Raw genomic sequence first — 22,072 nt, 5'->3', positions numbered from 1 at the left:
TAACGAGTCTTCGTCGTGAGCAGTCACAAGAAGAACTCAACCCGTGAATACCCATTAGACAGACGTTAATTAGAAGGAGGGACGACCCGTAAGAATAGATCAGAACACAACCAGATAGAAGAATCTAAGATGCTGGACTTCATCGTTGATGCTTTGTACATCTTATTGTCGGTAAGATAAATCATATTAAAACTTCAGAACATTTTTCATACAAAAATATTTATTTTCACACAATTCCTTGTTTGCTGCGTTATAAAAAATTGCATAGTTCTTTAATTACATATCTACGAATTACGTTAAAAATGCAGTTCATCTACGATAATTTGTTCGCTATCAAAGTAATTCTTTTGCTTCTCTTTTTACTTTTCTTATTCATCCGAAGGCAGAATTTATATTTTTACACATTTTTCTTTCTATACCGTAGTAGAGACAATCGCGTAATTATTAAGTTACAAGTCTATGAAGTAGAGTAGAAATGCTTATTATTACACGCTATTTTATTACGTAATTTTAAAATAATTTTGCTTTCTCGATGTTCGATGGAAGAATTTATTTTCCTACGCTTTTTTCTCTATGTGCCGTGTTATAGATAATTGTATAGTTCTTAAATCATGTATATACGAATTTACGTTAGAAATGCTTATTACTACACGCTATTTTATTACATAATTTCAAAAAAAATCTTTTTTTCTCTTTTTTCTTTTCGATATCCGACGAAAGGATTTCTTTTCATAGATTTTCCGCTTTTCTCTCTATGTGCCGTGTTATAGACAATCGCATAGTTCTTAAATCGCGTATCTATGAATCACATTAGAAATGCTTATTACTAGTCGCTATTTTCTACAATTTCAACAAAAAAATTTTTTTCTTTTTTTTTTTTTTTCGATATCCGACGAAAGGATTTCTTTTCATAAATTTTCCGCTTTTCTCTCCATGTACCGTGTTATAGACAATCGCATAGTTCTTAAATCGCGTATCTATGAATCACATTAGAAGTGCTTATTACTAGTCGCTATTTTCTACAATTTCAACAAAAAAATTTTTTTTTCTTTTTTTCCTTTTTTTTCTTTTTTTTTTTGATATCCTACGAAAGGATTTCTTTTCATAGATTTTCTTGTTAAATATCGTATTATGGACAATCGCATAGTTTTTTAATGACGTATCTACGAATTTTATTAAAGATGCTTATTATTATACGTTATTTTCTATTATTTCGAAATAAACTTCTTTTCTGATTTCCAACGAAAAAATTTCTTTCCATTCGCTCTTTTTCTTTATACACAGCGCTGTAGACAATTACATGGTTCTCGAATCACGTATCTACTAATTGTATCAGAGATGCTTATCATTATACGCCAATTTACATAATATTAAAACAAATCCTTTTTCCGATATCCGACGGGAGAATTTCTTTCCGTACGCTTTCTTCTTTATATACCGCGCTATAGACAATTGCATACTTCTTCAATCACTACGACTTAGAAATGCTTGTTATTATACGTCAGTTTACACAAGTTTAAAACAAATCTTTTTTCCGATATCCGACGAAGAATTTCTTTCCATGCGCTTTCTTCTTCATACATCGCGCTATAGACAATTGCGTAGTTCTTGAATCACGTATCTACGACTTATATTAGAGGTGGTTGTTATTATACGCGAGTTTACATAATTTTAAAACAAATCTTTTTTCCGATATCCGACGGTAGAATTTCTTTCCATACGCTTTCTTCTTCATACATCGTGCTGTAGACAATTGCATAGTTCTTGAATCATGTATCTACGAATCACATTAGAAATGCTTGTTATTATACGCTTGTTTATATAATTTTAAAACAAATATTTTTTTTCGTTATTCGACGGAAAAATTTCTCTCCGTACGCTTCCTTCTTCATACATCGTGCTATAGACAATCACGTAGTTTTCGCATAATGTATCTACGAATTATGTTAGTGATGTTATTATTACATGTCATTTCACATAATCTTAAAAGAAAGTTTTTTTTTTCCAATAATCGAAGGAAACATTTCTTTCCATATGCTTTCTTCTTCGTAAATCATGCTATAGACAATCGCATCGTTTTTGAATCATATATCAACGAATTACATTGGAAATGCTTGTAATTATACGCTATTTCATGAAGTGTTTAAACAAATTTGTGTTGCGTCATCCGACGGGAGACTATCTTTCCATATGCTTTCTTCTTCATATATCATTCTGTGGACAATCGTTAGTTCTCACATCACGTATCTGTCAAATATGTTAGAGATGTTTGTCATTATGTGTCATTTTAAACAATTTAAAAAAAAAAATTTTTTTTTTTCGATATCCGACGGAAGAATCTCTTTCCATATGCTTTCCTCTTCGTATATCATGCCATAGACGATTACATAGTTCTCACATCACGTATCCGTGAAAAATGTTCGAGATGTTTATCGTTATGTGCCATTTTAAACGTTAAAAAAAAGAAAAATACAAAAAAAAGAACAAAAAACAAAAAACAAAAAAAACTTCGATATCCGACGGGAAGAATCTCTTTCCATATGCTTCGTATGTCATGCTATAGACAATTCCATGATTCTCATATCACGTATCTGTGAAAAATGTTCGAGATGTTTATCATTATGTGCCCTTTTAAACGTTAAAAAAAAGAAAAATACAAAAAAAAAACAAAAAACAAAAAACAAAAAAAAACTTCGATATCCGACGGGAAGAATCTCTTTCCATATGCTTTCCCCTTCGTATGTCATGCTATAGACAATTCCATACTTCTCACATCACGTATCTGCGTAAAACGTTCGAGATGTTTATCATTATGTGCCCTTTTAAACGTTAAAAAAAAAAAAAATACAAAAAAAAAAAACAAAAAACAAAAAACCAAAAAAAACTTCAATATCCGACGGAAGAATCTCTTTCCATATGCTTTCCCCTTCGTATATCATGACATAGACAATTTCTTGAATCATAATTCTTGAATCATATATCTACAAATTATATCAGAAATGTTCATTTATATACCCTATTTCATAAAATTTCAAAACAAATTTTTTTTGCGTCATCCGACGGAAGATTATCTCCATACGCTTTCTCCTTCGTATGTCAGGCAAATTCATAGTTTCCGAATCACGTATCTACGAATTATATCAGAGATGCTTGCTGTTATGTGCCATTTTACAAAATTTTAAAACAAATCTTTTTTCCGATATCCGACGGAAGAATTTCTTTCCATAAGTTTTCTTACATCCTGTTACAGGCAATTGCATAGTTTTTGAATCACGTATCTACGAATTATATTAGAGATGCCATATTAGAAACTACTTTATGCAATTTTAAAATAAATTTTCTTGTTTAATATCCGACGGAGGAATCTATTCTCATAAAGTTTCTTCTTTATATACCGTGCTATAGACAATTGCATAGTTCTTGAATTATGTATCTATGAATTATATTAGAGATGCCACATTATACGTTACTTTATATAATTTTAAAACAAATTTTCTTTTCTAATATCTGACGCAAAAGTTTATTTTGATAAACTTTCTTCTCTATATATCCAGCTATAAATAATTGCATAGTTCTTGAATTATGTATCTATGAATTATATTAGAGATGCCATATTATACATTACTTCATACAATTTTAAAAGAAATTTTCTTTTCTAATATCTGACGCGAGAATTTATTTTCATAGACTCTTTTCTTTATATACCCTGTTATAGACAATTGCATAGTTCTTGAATTATGTATCTATGAATTATATTAGAGATGTTATATTATATCCCAGTTTATTAAATTTCATATAAAATACTATGTTTTATAATGTACTGCAGAAAATTGTATAGTTTTTTTTTTTTTTTTTATTTTTTATTATTTTATTATGTTTTATGTATTTACGGTACACTTTACGAAATAATCTTTCTTTGATATATCGTGCCAAATTATTAAACAGAGGAGAAAATATAATTAGAGTTAGGATATTTCGGTTTAAACGTTTATAGTCGTATACAGAGCCAACTGTTGCATAGCTGTTTGCTATTCCGTGATCCTCGATGATACTACTTTGTCGATGAGTTTATGATACTAGTTGATTTGCTTGTTTGACACTAGTTGAATTGTTTGTTTGCGGATTCGTTAATCAATTAGAATAGAGATATATGATTCAATGATATCAAGGCAAGAGAAAAACGGTTTGTCTTCGTGGCAAACCGCGATCGAAACGATATCGTTGAATTCTGTGATTAAATTTTTTTTTCCTTTTTTTTTCTTTTTTTTTCGATTATCCTACCTTTCGTTGGCACCAAACGAATGTTTATTTCAAAAGGTTTCCAAAAAGATTCTGACATTTTTTCTGACAAAAACAAAATTTCGAACGTTGATTCCAATTTTTAAATAAATAATTTTGACGCTCGGAAAGCATACTGAAAGATCAATCGAACATTTTCAACATTATCTAAAGATTCCGTGATGCTTCTAATAAAAGTAAAGTCCAGAAGAGATCAGAAAATTTTAACGACTTTATCGAATGTCAATGTTTCAATCGTTTAATCGGAATAGTTACGAAGTAATCCGATGAAGTTACTTCGAGATGGTCGACCATTTTAATACGTCCTATTGAGATCGTCCTTATTGATATTATCTTTTTGATGAGTCTTATGTTGAAAACTGATTAATACGATAAAATGAAAATTCTGAATGTCGAGTCCAATTTTTAAATAAATAAATAAAACGCTTGCAATGTATACTAAAATATTAATCGAACATATCTCACAATTCCGGTAAATTCTGAAATGTTTTTGATAAAAATAAAGTCCAAAATAGATCTGGATATTTTAACGATCTTTTTAAATGTCAACGTCCAAATCGCTTAATTGGAATAATTACGAAGTAATCCGACGGAGTTGCTACCAAGCGTTCGATCATTTCAATATGTCCCATTAACATTATCTTTTGAATGGATCTTACATTGAAATAATATTTTTACGATAGAAATGAAATTCTAAACGTTGAGTCAAATTATTAAATGAATAATTAGAACGTTTAGAAGGTATACTGAAATATATGATCGAACATATTTAATAATTCCCGAAGATTCTGAAACGTTTTTAATAAAAATAGAATTCCGATTCAATCAGGATATTTTATCGATTTCTTTAGACGTCGACGTTCAAATCGTTTAATTGGAGTAATTATGAAGTAATCCGATGGACTTACTTCAAAGGATTCGGCCATTTTAATATGTCCTATTAACATTACCATCATTAATATTATCGTTTAAATGAGTCTTACATTGTAATACGATTATTCCGATAAAAATCTAAAGGTGGGATCAAATTTTTAAATAAATAATTGGAACGCTCAAAAGGTACACTGAAATAATAATCGAACATGGTTAACATCTTCCAAAGATTCTGAAGTGCTTTTAATAACAATAGAATCCAGATTGAATGAGGATATTCTAACCATTTCTTTAGATCTCAACGTTTAAATCATTTGATTGAAATAATTGTGAAATAATTCGACGGACTTGGTTCAAAGTGTTCGATTATTTCAATACGTTCTATTAATATTATCATAATTACTATTACCTTCAAATGAATTTTACATTGAAATACGATTTAAACGATAAAAATAAAATTCCAAATGTTGAATTAAATTTTTAAATGAATAATTATAACGCTTAGGTGTACTGAAATATTAATCGGACATATTTAATAATTTCCGAAGATTCTGAAATGTTTTTAATAAAAATAAAACCCAAATTTCATTCGGATATTTTATCGATTTCGTTAAACGTCAACGTTTAAATCGTTTAATGGAAATAATTATGATGTAATCTGACGGGTTTAAAGGTGTTGATCATTTTAATTTGTCCTATTAACGTCATCATTATTAATATTATCTTCTAAATGAGTTTTACATTGAAATACAATTTATAAATATAAAATGAAATTCTAACTGTTGGGTTAAATTTTTAAATAAATGACTACAACGCTTAGAAAGCATACTGAAATATTAATCGGACATATTTAACATTTCCCAAAGATTCTGAAGTTTCTTTAATAAAAATAAAACCCAAATTGGATCAGGATATTTTTAAAATTTCTTTAGACGTCAACATTTAAATCGTTCGTTTGGAATAATTGTAAAGTAATCCGACGGACTTACTTCAAAGGGTTTGTTTGATCATTTTAATGCGTCCTATTAAGATTATCATCATTAATATAATGTTTTAAATAAGTCTTACATTGAAATACAAATTTTACGACTAAAACGAAATTCCAAATGTTGAGTTAAATTTTTAACTGAAATAATTACAACGCTTAGAAAGTACACTGGAATATTAATCGGACATATTTAACATTTCCCAAAGATTCTGAAGTTTTTTTAATAAAAATAAAGGCCAAATTGGATCCGGATATTTTATTTAGTTCTTTAAAAGTAAACGTTCAATGGGAATCGTTTAATGGCAATGATTATGAAGTAATTCGACGGATAATTACTTCAAGGTGCTCGACCATTTTCATATGTCCTATTAACATCAGCGTCATTAATATAATCTTTTAAATGAGGCTTTCATTGAAATACGACTTATTCGATGAAAAATGAAATTCTAAATCAGTCAAGTCAAAGTTTCAAATAAATAATTAGGACGCTCGGAAAGCATACTGAAAGATAAATCGTACATGTTTAACATTTTCCAAAGATTCTGAAGTCATCTCAATAAAAATAGAATTCAAATTAAAGTAGGATGTTTTATTAAATGTTTTCTTTAAATGTCAATATTTAAATTGTTTAATCGAAATAATTTTGAAGTACTACGACGGACTTAAAGATGTTTGACTATTTTAATATGCTCTATTAATAACATCATCATTAATATTACCTTTCAAATGAGTCTTATATTCAAATATAATTTATACGATAAAAATAAAGTTTCAAATGTTGAGTGAAGTTTTTAAATAAACAATTAGAAAGCATATTGAAAGTTCAATTGGACATTTTTAATGAAAATTTTCCGAAAATTCTCAAGTGTTTTTATTAAGACTAAAATCCAAAATGCATCAAAATTTGTTAACAATTTTTTAAAATGTCAACGTTTTAATCGTTTAACTGAAATGATTATCGAAATGATTACTCCGAAGAAGAAATTTAAAAACGTTCGACTATTTCAAGTAGTAATAACAAAAATATTTGCAAAAGTTTTGTTATAAATTTCAATTTTGATTGTAGTTTATTTGGTAGTTACATTGTTGCGAAAGCTACGACTATTAGAGATTGCTTTTATTACAATTACATTCAATATTCCCAAATCTTGTTGCAAAAAATAAAAAAATTGATCCTGATGATATAGACATACCAAGTTATTATTGAGAAAATTTAATAAAATAGTTACTATGATATAAAAATACCTTGGTATGATAATATTTAACGGATCTCCTTTTTTTTAATTACAGGATCATTATGATACTATTATTGAATTTACCAATTTTGATGCAATATTAATGGCTGATGGTTTTTTTATACCAAATTATATAAAATATGTAATTATTGATAAAGGATGATAGAATTAGTTTCGCTAATCCGTCGTAAGTCTAATACATTTTATTTACAATTAACTTAAGCATAAACTTATATAATGTCTTTTCTTATAAATAAGTAAATAAATATAGTTTTTTTTTTCTTCTTTTCAGGTGATTGACGGATTCTTTATATATATTTATGTATGTCTGTGTGTGTATGCATATAAGCAAATACACACGCACACACGCGCAGACACACATATATACATATATGATTGTGTCTACACTTATATATATACCTATCTATACATCTATAACATATATCAGATGATCATATCCATAATACAATTCATATTGTCATATCTATAATACACGTCACATCTATATGTCTACAACACATATCACATCTACATGTCTATAATATATATAAAGCCTACTTATACATCTAACTATACGTAGAAACACTTACAAAATATCAAAATTGAAACTGAAAGAAGAAAAAAATTAAAATTGAAAGAGAAAGAAAAGTAAAGAAAAGAAAAAAGCAAATAATCTATATTGGAAATATTTCAACACAATGTCGATCACGAATGCTACGTATAAAAGATGTATGGGTACAGCTGTTGAAATAGCTCGAAATATTTTGTCTTTCAAATAATTTGAATATTTTTTAACTATGCCTGATGAAGATCAAGTGGGAATAAAAAGAAATATTAACCATTGAATATCGGCACATTTGTTATGAAATTTACTTATTACGTTTTTCAATCGTCCAAATTTGCTTTAAATCGAACAAAAATTTGGAAAAAAAATACTAAATCAATGTAATATTTCGTTATTAGCATTTCTTTCAACAGCATAAATTTATTGAAAATCCAAGAAAAATTTCAAGTAAAATTTATATAAATTATAAATTAAAATACTTGTGTTATATACATATATACATATATACATCCCCCCCCCCCGCACACGCTGCACACAGGTATATGTCATTTTAATGAATATACTTGAGCACAGCGTGTACGGGGGGGGGGGATGCTCGCGTGTGTATATGTGTGTGGATGTCCATACGAGTCTAATTACTTACACACGTATGGATATTTACATACACACACACACCCCCCGCACACGTTGTACACACATATATATTCATTTATGTAAATATGTGTGTGTGCAGCGTGTGCGGGGTTTTGTGTTTGTAACCCGTGTGTGTGTGTGTGTATGTGAGCGTGCGTGCGTGTGAATGTCCATACGCGTCTAATTTGATTACACGCGCATGGATATTTACACGTACACACGCATACATACACGCACATGGACAAATCCATAATTTATTAATTGAGTATTTTATTTCCATACGATGTTTAATTGGGCATAATTAATTATATATAACTTAATTTCTAGACAATGCAATAATTGTATCAGTAATGTTATATATATTTTAAACACGGTACTTCTACTTATATTACTGTAATAATTAGTTATGATAATGTACATATCAAATGTACATAAAAAGTCCTTGATTCTTGAAATTTGTAAAAGTTCGAATTAATTTTCAAAAATTGATCATAGTGATTAATGATATTAATAATTTAAATGTTAAGTCGAGGAAAAAGGTTTTTTCGTATTTTAATAAAAAAATAAATCACTTCACTTGTTTTGAAAGTAGAAATTATAATTAATAATTTAACTGGGTGACACAGCTGATCTTCTTTCCTTTCGTCCAAGATGTTTCCCATATGTTATAGTTTGATAACACTGATTTCAATAAGTTAAAACTGACTTAATGGTTGAACTTCCACTGTATTGCTGTCATTTGTATAAATGTCTTTTTAACGTCTTTGAAAGTCTAACTTTTGTATCTCTGTCTAGTCACTGATGATAATTTGATGAAACTTATTTCTGCCTCTTCAATTGCCACGCCTAGATAGTCAAAGCCTTCTTGATAAATAATTTTTTGATACCTTCTCTACGTTTATAATATTCTCTTTACCAGATAATTAATTCTGGATATTTCCTTTCTACAGCTTGGCTTAATGTATCAATTTTTTGACAGTGCATAGTAGGATCAAAAGCTTGGCTAGACAGAAACAGTTAATCGTGACCAAATTCTTTGTTCCCCATATCAACATATATAGCATCACTTCCTTAAATATCATTCCTGAGTTTGTGAATACTTCCAATGTAGGTCTTTCATCAACCATGATTTTCAATATCTTATTGTCGGGAATTGACTCTTCCAAAAGTATCTTGTATCAGTCCGTGTCTGACAATCCAATGGCAGAAATTCGATCCGTTAAAACTTTCATTATTTGATTATTCGGCCCATAAACATCGGGTTTTTTCTGTACCCAGCCTTTTTTAAATGACTTAAAATGCTTTGTGATCGGTGATTAGATCCATAATGGCATCGTGTGCAGCACTTGCACCAGAACTTCCACACGAAAACGCTTGAACAACCATGTACGAGATGTCTTGATATTACACCGATCCCTAGCAATTTAAATATTGGCAATAACTTCAGTCACATCCGTACTGTTCTTGTAACGAAATTCAAAATCTTGTATCGAATTTCTTCTTCCTTCAGGCCCATTACTTTTAAACCGTACTTTTAAACGCTTTAACCTTCCTAAGAAGATCTTCAGCGAAACGTCACCCTCCGTGTTCGCGACTCGACTGACTGCCAGCGATAAAATCAATAGGATGCGAAAAACGAAAAAATTTTTTTCCTGTATTAATTTCATATCCATAAATAATTTTATCGTTAAAATAGAAAAAAACTAAGTTTTAATTAATTTTCATAAATTATAAAGCTAAAAAATTATTATAATTGCTTTGTACCGATTTATTAAATTTTATTCGTTAATTCCTGTGACGTGTATACATATATATATATATATATCTTGCCGCACACACATATATATATATATATATGAAATCTTATATCAGAAATTAGTAGTAGATTAAATATTTAAATATAAGTTACCTGCCGGAAAATGGTACAAGAGGAGGCAAACAAGCAGATCTTCTTTCACATCAAAGGTTTGTTTTTATTTCACGTTGTTTACATATGCTTTACATATTACATTACTTATCAGGAAGCTTGATTTTCAGAAAAATCAATATCTCAAAAATGGCCAGTCTTTTCTCCAAAGAACAAAGTATTGGAATATTAATTCGAAACCGCCATCCGGAAAATTAATCCAACACCACCGTAAGTCTATAGAAAATCTTTACAATCCATTACTTGTACGGCAGTAGCATAATATATATTTGTAATTGAATTATTTCAGGATTTAAGATCATAAGCCGCCAAGCAGCTTGGCATGATATATTACACTGGACAGACCCTGGAGGAGATAGGAAAGAAATTGGACAAATCAAAAAACTTCTCCCCGTCGAATTCGGAATACTTTTAAACAAAACCAGTTGATCCAAATGGAAAGAAGAACGATGGTAGAAAGACGATGAGAGACGAAGTTCAACCATTCAACGGCATTACTTTCAGTCTAAATTTGGTAATATTCTTCGATCGAATGGCTATCTGTTTAAACAGCTACATATCACCGTATAATTTTCCTGACCATGGAAGATATTAAAGAAGAAATTCGATATACGTCAAAATTTTACTACAAAAAGGGATCCAAAAATTTGGCTCAATCAGCTACAATTGGTAATATCTTACCTATATCGGTAATACTTATTGGCCTATACGGTATCACTGATCATCGCACGCATCTAAAATCAAGCGTTTTCAACTGTGGAAGTTATGGTGCAAGTGCAGCACGTGATGCCGTTATGGATCTGATCAACGATCACAAAGCATTTTTAAGTCATTTAGAAAAGGCTGGGTACAAAAACAACCTGATGTTTGTGAGCCGAATAATCAAATAATGGAAGTTTTAATAGATCGAATTTCTGCGATTGTATTGCCAGACACGGCCTGATACCAGATACTTCTGGTAGATTCAATGCCCGACAATAATATATTGGAGATCATGGTTGATAAAAGATTTACATTGGAAGCATTCGCAAATTCAGGAATGATATTTGAAGAAGTGATGCTATGTATGTTGATATAGGGAACAAAGAATTTGTTCACTATTAACTGTTTCGATCTATCCAACCTTTTGATCCTATTATACACTGTCAAAAAATTGATATATTATGCCAAGCTGTAGAAAAGAAATGTCCAGAATTAATTGTCTGGTAAAGAGAATATTATAAACGTAGAGAAGGTCACATACAGACCTTCTTAATTAAGAATGGTAATTGAAGAGTTGGAAATAAGACTCGTCAAATTCTTATCAATGATTGAACATTGAGATCTAAAGGTTTGACAGAGATCTTAAGGGTAGAGTTTCAAAGACGTTGGAAATATATTTATAAAAATGGTGGCAATAAGGTGGAACTACAATTGTTGGGAAATTCAGATGGAGGTTTCATACTATGTAAGATATTTTCAAAATATTGATCATAATCATTTATTTATTATAATCATTTATTATAATGTATCATTTGTTGTAGGTTCTGGAAAAGACTAATCCAACTGCAGAGACAGCAGGAAATAAGTACCGATATTAAATATGTCTCAAATCCGGCTGGTTCTTAGAAGATCAAAACACTACTTCGCTTCCACGTTATCTAAGAGATTTCTTTTTTGCGCTACTTTGTTATAGTTTAGTCTGTAGGAGTTCGCTTTATATTGTAGGTATTAGTTTTAAGCAAACGTTTAGTAGTATTATTTTTCTTTCGCAAATTGACTAGTGTACTAGTTCTTATATCTACCAATTATACATATTTACTATTTCCTATGCATGTAAAAGAAATCTAATCTGTATAACAATGTATGTAACTTAACTTGCTTCACTTAGAAAAGAATATATGCATTAGAAAGCGAAAATTTGGGTTAGTAGTTCATTAACCTACTTCTCCAGCTAATTTTTATGTATGCGAATACCAACACAGGCTTATACACCGACGTGATAGTTCACATTTTGTCCACATCCGCAGTCGCTGAAATCGTTACGAAAAAAAGATGGTAGACTCAGTGAAAACTAGTATCGGTAGCGTGTGGTTAAAGTCTAATTTTTTAGTTTTATCATTTATTTTTAAGAACATTGTAAAAGTATTTTAAGAGTAATTTCTGATGATTATATTGGTATATTTATTTAAAATTTATTATCAAATTTTTCAAACGAGTGACGATTCGAATCTTGCGACCGAGTGAAAACACAGAAGAAATTCAATACATTTTGAAATTTTACTACGACAAAAAAAAAAAGAAAGAATATGTCTAAAGACAATAGAAAGTCAACTAAAAAGATTTGTGATGTTTATTGAACGATGCACAGTACCGGTGGAATCAATGGAGTATGCAGCACGCAGCAGCTTTAAGCATTATCAATATGAAAGTAAGTTATGAAACGACTAACGTAGATGACGACGGTAAGAAAAATTAAAAATCGATTAGAAAACAATTTTGAATCTTTCGAGGAAGCATGGATAAAAAAGAAAAAAGAAATATCTCCTTTGCGAGTTTTATAAATTCCATTGTGAATATAACGTCCGCCCTTTATTTTGCGCATGCGTACGCTACCGCATTTTTATCGACTGGTTCCGACGAGGGCTTGGCAAATTCGAAAGGACCTCGTCTTCGTAATTTTTCTGATTTCTTTATCTATCTTATAAAGGAACGATCGTCGAATATCCTGCTACGAGTGCTTTCGCGGCGAGTAGTATTTGCACGAGTAGCGTTTAAACGTTATTACTACGTTTTGCAAATGGGTAGAAACGAAGAAGAAATTTAATACGTTTTCAAATTTTCCTGCAAAAAAGAGAGCAATGCGACCCTAGCGGTGAAAATAATTAGTATCTCTATCGATCGAAGCGGCATGGCTGGACATAACACGTGACCGGTTCAAATTTTTTCGACATGGAACCGATGCAATTACTGACGTAAACAATGTCGCCGAAAAGCTAGACATCGAACAGAAAACGATTTTGAATCGTTCGAAGAAGGATGGATAAAAAAAAAAGAGAAGTACGCCATTCCCGAATTTTCTAAATTCCAATGTGACATAACCTCCGCCCTTCGTTCGTCGCACGTGTTCGTTATCGCATTTTTATCGATCGGTTTCGGTAAGGGCTTGGCAAATTCGAAGGGACGTCGTCCTCGTATTTTTTCTGATTTCTTTATGTATCTCATAACGGAAGGATCGTCGAATATCTTGCGACAGGTAGCACTTGCACGAGTAGCGTTTAAACGTTATTACTAAATTTTGGAAATGAGCAAAAATAAAGAAGAAATTTAACGCGTTTTGAGATGTCCCTGGAGAAAATGGAGGGATGCGACCCTAGCGATGAAAATAATTGGTAGCTCTATTGATCGAAGCGGTATCGCTGGAGGTGACACGTGACCGGTTTTAATTTTTTCGACATGGGACCGATGCAATTACTGACGTAGACAATGTCGCCAAAAAGCTAGGCGTCGATCAGAAAACGATTTTGAATCGTTCGAAAAAGGATGGATAAAGAAAAAAAAAAGAGAGAAATACGACATTCGCTAATTTTGTAAATTCCAATGCGACATAACGTGCGCCCTTCGTTCGTCGCACGTGTTCGTTATCGCATTTTTATCGATCGGTTCCGGTAATGCCTTGGCAAATTCGAAAGGGACGTCCTCCTCGTATTTTTCCTGATTTCTTTATCCATCTCATAACGGAACGATCGTCGAATATCTTGCGACAGGTAGTACTTGCACGAGTAGCGTTTAAACGTTATTACTAAGTTTTGGAAATGAGCAAAAACGAAGAAGAAATTTAACGCGTTTTGAGATGTCCCTGGAAAAATGGAGGGGTGCGACCTTAGCGATGAGAATAATTGGTAGCTCTATTGATCGAAGCGGTATCGCTGGACGTGACACGTGATCGGTTCAAATTTTTTCGACATGGAACCGATGCAATTACTGACGTAGACAATGTCGCCGAAAGCTAAGCGTCGATCAGAAAACGATTTTGAATCGTTCGAAATTGGATGTATAAGAAAAAAGAGAGACATACGCCGTTCGCCAATTTTCTAAATTGCAATGTGACATAACGTCCGCCCTTCGTTTGTCGCACGTGTTCGTTATCTCATTTTTAACGATCGGTTCCGGTAATGCCTTGGTAAATTCGAAAGGGACGTCCTCCTCGTATTTTTCCTGATTTCTTTATCCATCTCATAACGGAACGATCGTCGAATATCTTGCGACAGGTAGTACTTGCACGAGTAGCGTTTAAACGTTATTGCTACGTTTTGGAAATGAGTAAAAACGAAGAAGAAATTTAACGCATTTTGAAATGCCCCTGGAAAAAATGGAGGGATGTGACCCTAGCGATGAGAATAATGGGTAGCTTTATTGATCGAAGCGGTAACGCTGGACGTGGCACGTGACCATTCAAACCTTTTCAATATGGAAATTACGATACACTTTTGAATCGTTTGAAAAAGCACGAATAAAAAAGGAGAAATATCCTCTTTGCGCGTTTTTTAAATTTCTTAGCAGCATTACGTCCACCCTTCTTTTTTCGAACGAGTTCACTATCGCGTTCCTTTGTACTTGGAACAACTGGTTTCAGCGAGGGCTTTGCAAGCTCGAAGAGAGAGGGTCCTGGCTATTCATAAGATTTCTTTATCTGTCTCATCAGGGAGTAATCGTTACCATCTGTACTTTCAAAGCGGACATCTGCACGAGTAACGTTTAAACGTTATTATTGCGTCTTAGAAATGAGGAAAAATAAAGAAGAGACTCGATACGTTTGGAAATCTTCCTGCAAGGAAGGAAGGAAGGGATGCGACCCCAGGGGTGAAAATAATTAGTAGCTCTATCGATCGGAAAGGTGTTACTGGACGCGGCACGTGACTGGTTTCACACGTAAATTATGAAACAATTGTTGCAGATGATGTCGTCAAGGAACTAAATATCGAGCAAAAAACAAGTTCGAATTCTTTTCGAAAAAGGACGAATAGGAAAAGAGAAACGTTTCTATACGCGTGTTTTTAAATTCCACAGCCGCATAACGTTCACCCTTCTTTTTCAAACACGTTTCCCCACCGAGTCCCTTTGTACTTCGGACAACTGGTTTTAGTAAGGGGTTCGTAAATTCGAAGGGAGATTCTTCTAACCATTCATCCGATTTCTTTATCTCTCTCATCACGGAATAATTATCAACCGAAACCATCTCTACTTTCGCAACAGGCGTCCGTATGAGTAACGCTTAAACGTTATTATTGCGTCTTAGAAATGAGGGAGAACGAAAGAGAAACTCGACGCATTTTGAAATGTTAGTTTCAAAAGAAATAGGGAGAATGAGACTCGAGGCAATTAAAAGTGATCCGAGAAGATTTACAATGTTCAGTGATCGAAGATTTATGTAGGAGCCTTCATTTCCTTACGGTAGTAAGTTAAGAAGCAACTCGAGTAGATGTCGCCAAAGACTTTGCGGCGATGAAAAAACAATTTTGTATTCAAAGACTCCCTTCTTATTCGTCACATTTCTTTATCCGATAAAAAAGAAAAGGAAATATTCCATTTGCAGGTCCCCTAAATTTCGTAGTCACGTATCGTATCCTTTCTCGCTTTTCGGACGAATTATCGTTCTTGTTTATTTTCACTCGACTCAATCGGTTTGGCTCTTTGAGAATTCATATAGGGGATTCTCTTTGAAATTCACGTAATTTCTTGATTTGCCTCGAGACGAAATTATTCTCTAATACTACTGTTCGCATTTTCTCGTGAAGCCCCGACGAGAAACGTTTCAACGTTATTATTGCTTCTTAGAGATAAAAGGGAATACAGAGGATTTGCTATATGCTTTGAAATGTTACTACGAGGAAAGGGTTGAATGCGACTCGAGCCAATTAAAAGTCAATCAAAAATCTTTGTAATGTTTGTGAATCGATGTTGCATGTAGTACATGTGCAGCTTCAAACGTTTTCAATAGGAAATTGAGTTACGTAGCGATCCATGTGAATGATAACGTTGGGTTGACTGGTTTTGAAAAGAGCTTCGCGAATTCGAAGGGAGATCGTCCTCGTAGTTTATCCGATTTCTTTATCTATTTCATCACAGAAATATTGTCCGATACTATCCATCCGTATTTCTGTGGCAACGTTAAAACGTTGTTATTGTGTCTTGGAGATAAACAAAAATAAAACGGATTTACAATACATTGGAAGTTTAGTACAATGCGAAGGTTGAATGCGACTCGAGCCAATTAAAAGTCAATCAAAAATCTTTATAATGTTTATCGATCGATGCAGTATTCACGTGTATAGCTTCAAACGTTTTCAATATGAAATTGAGTTGCGAAGCAATCCCTGTAAACGATAACGTTGGGTTGACTGGTTTTGAAAAGGGTCGCGCGTATTCAAAGGGATATCGTCCTCGTAGTTTATCTGATTCCTTTATGTCTCGCTGGTTAATTGTAGCCAAATATTCCCATCTGTACTTTCGCTGCGAGCACCACACGTGTAGGGTTTAAACGTTATTATTATTATTATCATCATCATTAGTTATTATTATTATTATAATCTTGGAAATGCGTGTATTCATCAAGGAGAAATTCAATACGTTTTGAATTTTACTGAAAATAAAGGAAAAGGTGTTATTCAAAGGTATATGCAGGTGATGAAAAGGATTTGTAACGTTTATTGATCGAAGCGATACTTGTGGGCGTGGCTCGTGGCCGGTTCGAGTGTTTTCAACATGGAAGTTATGACGTATCTCATGCGTATTGTGTTGCTAAGGAAATAAAGATCGACGGCGAGAACGGCGGTACACGAGACCGTCGGATGCGCTACAATATGTACTCGGCACATTTTCCAGAATACAAATTACTTCTTTTTATCGTCTACAGAGCCGAAAATAATTGGAGCAAAAATATAATTCGATACAATTATATAATCAACGTAGATAGAGAATTTATTAATAATTAGATATTAATTAGTAACGTAATTTATTATATAATACAAATTTTAGTTGATTGGCTTAACGATCGATGTTAACTGACCCGATGCGTTCGCTTCAATCGCTTAGATTCACATTCAGGTCACTGCTTTTTGTACCACTACATCGAATATATTTTTTATTTGTAGAGAATGGTGGTAATACAATATAGGTATTGACGATTGAAATGGCCCGAGATAAAGGAAATGCTATTACGTCCACACGTATTTATGTTACACGAGGACGTAGATTTTATATCGAATTGATTTCCAGCAGAGATAGAGGGTGGTTCGTTCTTTGTTCTTTCGAATCGTAATAGAGTTTAGATCTCGCAAGCACTTTTTACGTTCGTTTCTATTCGGACACCTTCTCGTATGATAAAAATCGATAAAGGAGGACTATCGAGCCAATTAACGAGTGATATTCGGGATTTCGAAAGTACATTCAATACACACGCACACATATGTACATGTCGCCATGCTTCAGAAATTCTATACAAATCATCGGTTGCATTATTTCCGTGATAATGCTATCGTCTCAATTGACAGCTGCAATGTTATTATGCACGTCAACGCCCATATTTATGTTATTTGCTATTCCGTATTATGAAACGATCTGATTTGTTTACAGATGCGTAAAACCAAATTACAAAAGCTAGCGCTGCCTGGGAAAATAGGTCGTTACTTGATATATACGGACAGCATAATAAGTATTACATTATATTTTAATTCTACTCGGATGATATAAAAATACAACGTTAATTTTTATAATGATCATCTTTTTGCAGGTGAGATCGTTTTGCAGCAGAAAACCGAGAAATAGGAGTACCTTCCGACGAAGTTCAACGTGCATCCCAATTACGTATATGAGAATTTAAGATTTGATTTATCGATTTGTGCCAAGTAGGAACTAATCTCTCTGAAATTTGTAATTTGCTTTGTGCATGCTTCCTCTCTAACTATTCAAATGAATTAGGCAATTAAGACCCAATTAAGATCTTACGGCATTTGAGATGCCAGTTCAATTAGTTCTAAGGTCTTCCTCTTTCCTGCCATTAGATTAGTCTTCATTGTCTAATATGCTATAATTCCCTTTGTAAAATTCGTTATAGAATACGTATCTGGGAAGTTGTACTTATACGCTTAACAGTCGAGCATATTGCATGAAGCTTTCGCTCGTAATGTTACCTTATTTTCCTTTTTTCTTTTTTTTCTTTTTTTTCTCTTTTTTCTTTTTTTCGTATTATTTAAATTAACAAACATCTCTCTTTCTTCATTACGCAGAACCGAGAGATATGAAATCAGAGAAAATTTTTCGTTATATTTCTTTTTGCCTTCGTTACTACGCAGTACCGAAAGATGTAGAATCAGATAACATTTTTCGTCGTTTTTCTTTCTTTTTTAAATTTTTTACGTTCGTTATTACGCAGTACCGAAAGGCATGGAATTGGAGAACATTTTTCGGTATTTTTTTTTCTTTTTTCCCATTAATCCATTTTTCTCTCTTTTGCGTATTTCATTTCGATACGCTTTACGCAAGTCAATCAGCGTTTCCTATTACATGGTCGAAAGGTCAAAAAAGACTGAAAGGGTAAAGCATGGATCGCGAGAAATGAATTTCTCGTTTAATCCCTTTGAATTCGAGATATTACTTTCTTTTTCTCTAAACACGAAATAATCCACGTTGCATAAATGAATATCGTCGCAAACAAATCTGCACCATTGTTTACCGTTTGCTCTCTGCCAAGGAATAATAATTCAAAAAAACATCGATATTCTGTTGATCCGTTCTCGTAATAAAAATATCACGTAGGTGTATTTTTGGTTCCCGATAGTTGTTGTCAAACTGGTGTTGTTGATCGGATATGTTTTTCATGTAAAAAATATTTATTTCTCCGATTTGTTTTTTACCAAAATAAAATTCATATCACGTACGAATCAATTGAGCCGGGAAATATTCATGTTTTTTATTGTTATTCATCGCTAAACATCGTTCCTCTATATCGGCTGTTATATTTGTAAGAAAATCGTTCTGGCGAATAATCCTTCGTGAAAAACATATTTTTCATCTACCACGAGCAACCCAGTGGAATGTCATATATTTTATTTTCCAACTGTCGAGGGTTATCGTTTAAAACGGTTTAAAATTTTATTTTTTTGTTACAGTTCATCGGCGGTGATACGTGCCTTTGATCCAGCTCGATGTAAACGAAAGAAAAAAGGGAGAATATGTATTTACCTTATGCGGCGGAGAGAACATATTGAGTTACTATAGTAACGGTCCGCAGTATTTTATTATCGCGGATTATCGACGATTTCCACAAATTTTCCACGAGCTTTTCGGGATATTATAAATGAACTTGCTGGATTGAAAGACAAAGCATTTTCTCTCCTTTTTAAAGCTCTCGTTTTTAAACGACTGTAAAGCGACTCGTTTCCGTGTTCATTACGTGATCGAGATTAAATTGGAAGAAATAGAAGATAAAATTTGTAATTGGAATAACTACGTATTCTGATATGATATAGTATACTCCGATACAACGAATCTAATCTGGTGTAGTTTTACCAAGGTTTATTGGTAGAACGAGAGGACTGAATTCTTTCTTCAGAGGATCAAAAGGGAGCTTTAGATATAGGATATAATCGATTGGGGTCAGATAGATTGTCAAAGGGCCGTCCGATGTCGCGTGTAGAATTTGAATAAAGGTAGAATGTTTCCTCTAACAAAGGAATATTTCTTTGTACAAAAGAATATTTCATCGAGGAATCTTCTTCGTGTCAGTCTACTTTTTCCACCCTCGAAAGTTCGCCTACTCGAGAGGAGAAAATAAAGATCAATCATAATGCTGAGAGTTTTCTTGGATATCGGACTAATGATAATTTGAACGAGTTTGAAAGAAGTAGAAGAAGAAGAAGAAGTCGAAGACGAGGGTAAGGATTGGAAGTCCATGAGGATCAATCTACGTTAGCTCTTTTCTCGGCAACAATGATTCCAGAGATAAATTTAATTCAAGTTAAAAGGATATCGATGTCTGAGATGCGTCTTGATTTAGCGAATCTCGATCTGAATTCGAAAATAGCCAAGTCGATGTGTGCTAAATACGAAATTGGATGATCGAGAACAACAGTAATACTAACATGGAAGTAACAGGAAATAATATCACGAATAGGGACGATTACGAGCGAGGAGGCTTTAATCATGGGCTTAGGAATAACTTCGGAAAAAATCAAAACGGGACTAAGGGAGATTTAACTTCCGAAGTGATTAAACCTGCAGGAACGGTCAAGGATTTATCGTTTGTGAAGATAATGATATTGGCTCATACGCTTTAGAAGTCCGATATGACCCAATACGTTTGAACACATAAAACGAAATATATTAATTTCACATTTACATCTCTGCGTCATCGTCGTTTCATCAATTTCAACTAATTGCTATTAAATAATTCGACCTAATTAAAAGTAGAAGAAATTTTGAATTCGATGTTTCCAATTCTGTATAATATTCACGAGATGAATTTTAAATAATACTGCGTAGTATCCAACATACGTTATTCAAAAATGTACGAATATCGATATTAATTTGCAACCGTGCGCGCATTCCTTTGTTAATACCCTTCGATAGGGATTTAATGAAAATGTATGCTTCCTCGTACGTATCGTTGATTATCCTGGTATTAAACGTTTTATTATTACCTTTTCGAGTTGCGTCCGTCTGCACTCGAGTACGTGCTTATGTAGAGGGTCAAGTAGCGGGGATATATACGCGGGCGTGCGAGGGATTACGTTGGCGTATGAGAGCGTAGGTGTGTGTATAAATCCCTCTTTACGGAATAACAACTTCAGATATAAAAGGTTTTTTTTCTTTTTTTTTTTTTTCTTTTGCTTTCCTCTCAACAGATCATGGCGTAATATTGGGTGATGTGGTTAGCTGTACGATTCAATTATGAGTATGTGTACCGACATTACTCAATTATCCATTTGACTCTTCTCCGAGAGGGATTTATCAAGTCACTAATTTAATCCTCTCGTAGAGAAGTCTACATTTTGCTGAAAATCTGTTAACTCTTCAAAGAACTTTAGAAAAGGATATATAACTTTAATTTGAGCTATCTAATAATTCTTACTTTACGTCTTAAACCACACAGGAAAATATAATTACATTTCCGTAATCGCTTATTTTTTATTATATACAACCGTACGAAGTAGTAATTTTATTATATTATTTAATATAATATTCGAGATTGCAACGTCCGAAAGACTTAAGTCCTCGAAACACACACACACACACACAGACGATGTAACGCTTCGTCAATATTTACTTTACTTATCACTTAGGATAATAACTTTACTGTTATACTTTTTCCTAACTATTGTTATTCGATCAACCTATCAGCATTGTCTATAGCATAAGTTGTTGTAAATAATACAGAAATATACCTTTCCCACCATAAAATGACAAACGTCATCTTCCCAAATAAAGTCTTTTAAATTCTGTTCTTTTTAATTAATATCAACCTTCCCTTCATAAAAAATAAAAAATATAAACGATTAAAAAAATTCCCTCCC

The 22,072-nt window shown here is 32.6% G+C and overlaps 1 long non-coding RNA gene across 3 annotated transcripts; it reads left to right on the top strand.

Annotated features, from left to right (window-relative positions):
- The first annotated feature begins 9,095 nt into the window (after window positions 1–9,095).
- Window positions 9,096–21,998, top strand: LOC127069537 (uncharacterized). 3 transcript variants are annotated; one of them, XR_007783602.1, is made up of 7 exons: window positions 9,096–10,558; window positions 10,631–10,730; window positions 10,810–11,967; window positions 12,044–12,930; window positions 18,135–18,213; window positions 18,292–18,365; window positions 19,670–21,998. It is a non-coding gene; the product is annotated as an uncharacterized LOC127069537 (long non-coding RNA). The 3 variants fall into 3 exon arrangements; XR_007783601.1 differs by having other exon boundaries at window positions 18,292–18,406; XR_007783603.1 differs by having other exon boundaries at window positions 18,292–19,312.
- The last annotated feature ends 74 nt before the right edge of the window (window positions 21,999–22,072 follow it).

The sequence above is a fragment of the Vespula vulgaris genome, chromosome 15 (assembly GCF_905475345.1).
Source record: "Vespula vulgaris chromosome 15, iyVesVulg1.1, whole genome shotgun sequence".
Taxonomy (NCBI): domain Eukaryota; kingdom Metazoa; phylum Arthropoda; class Insecta; order Hymenoptera; family Vespidae; genus Vespula; species Vespula vulgaris.
This window is presented reverse-complemented; position numbering and strand designations above follow the sequence as displayed.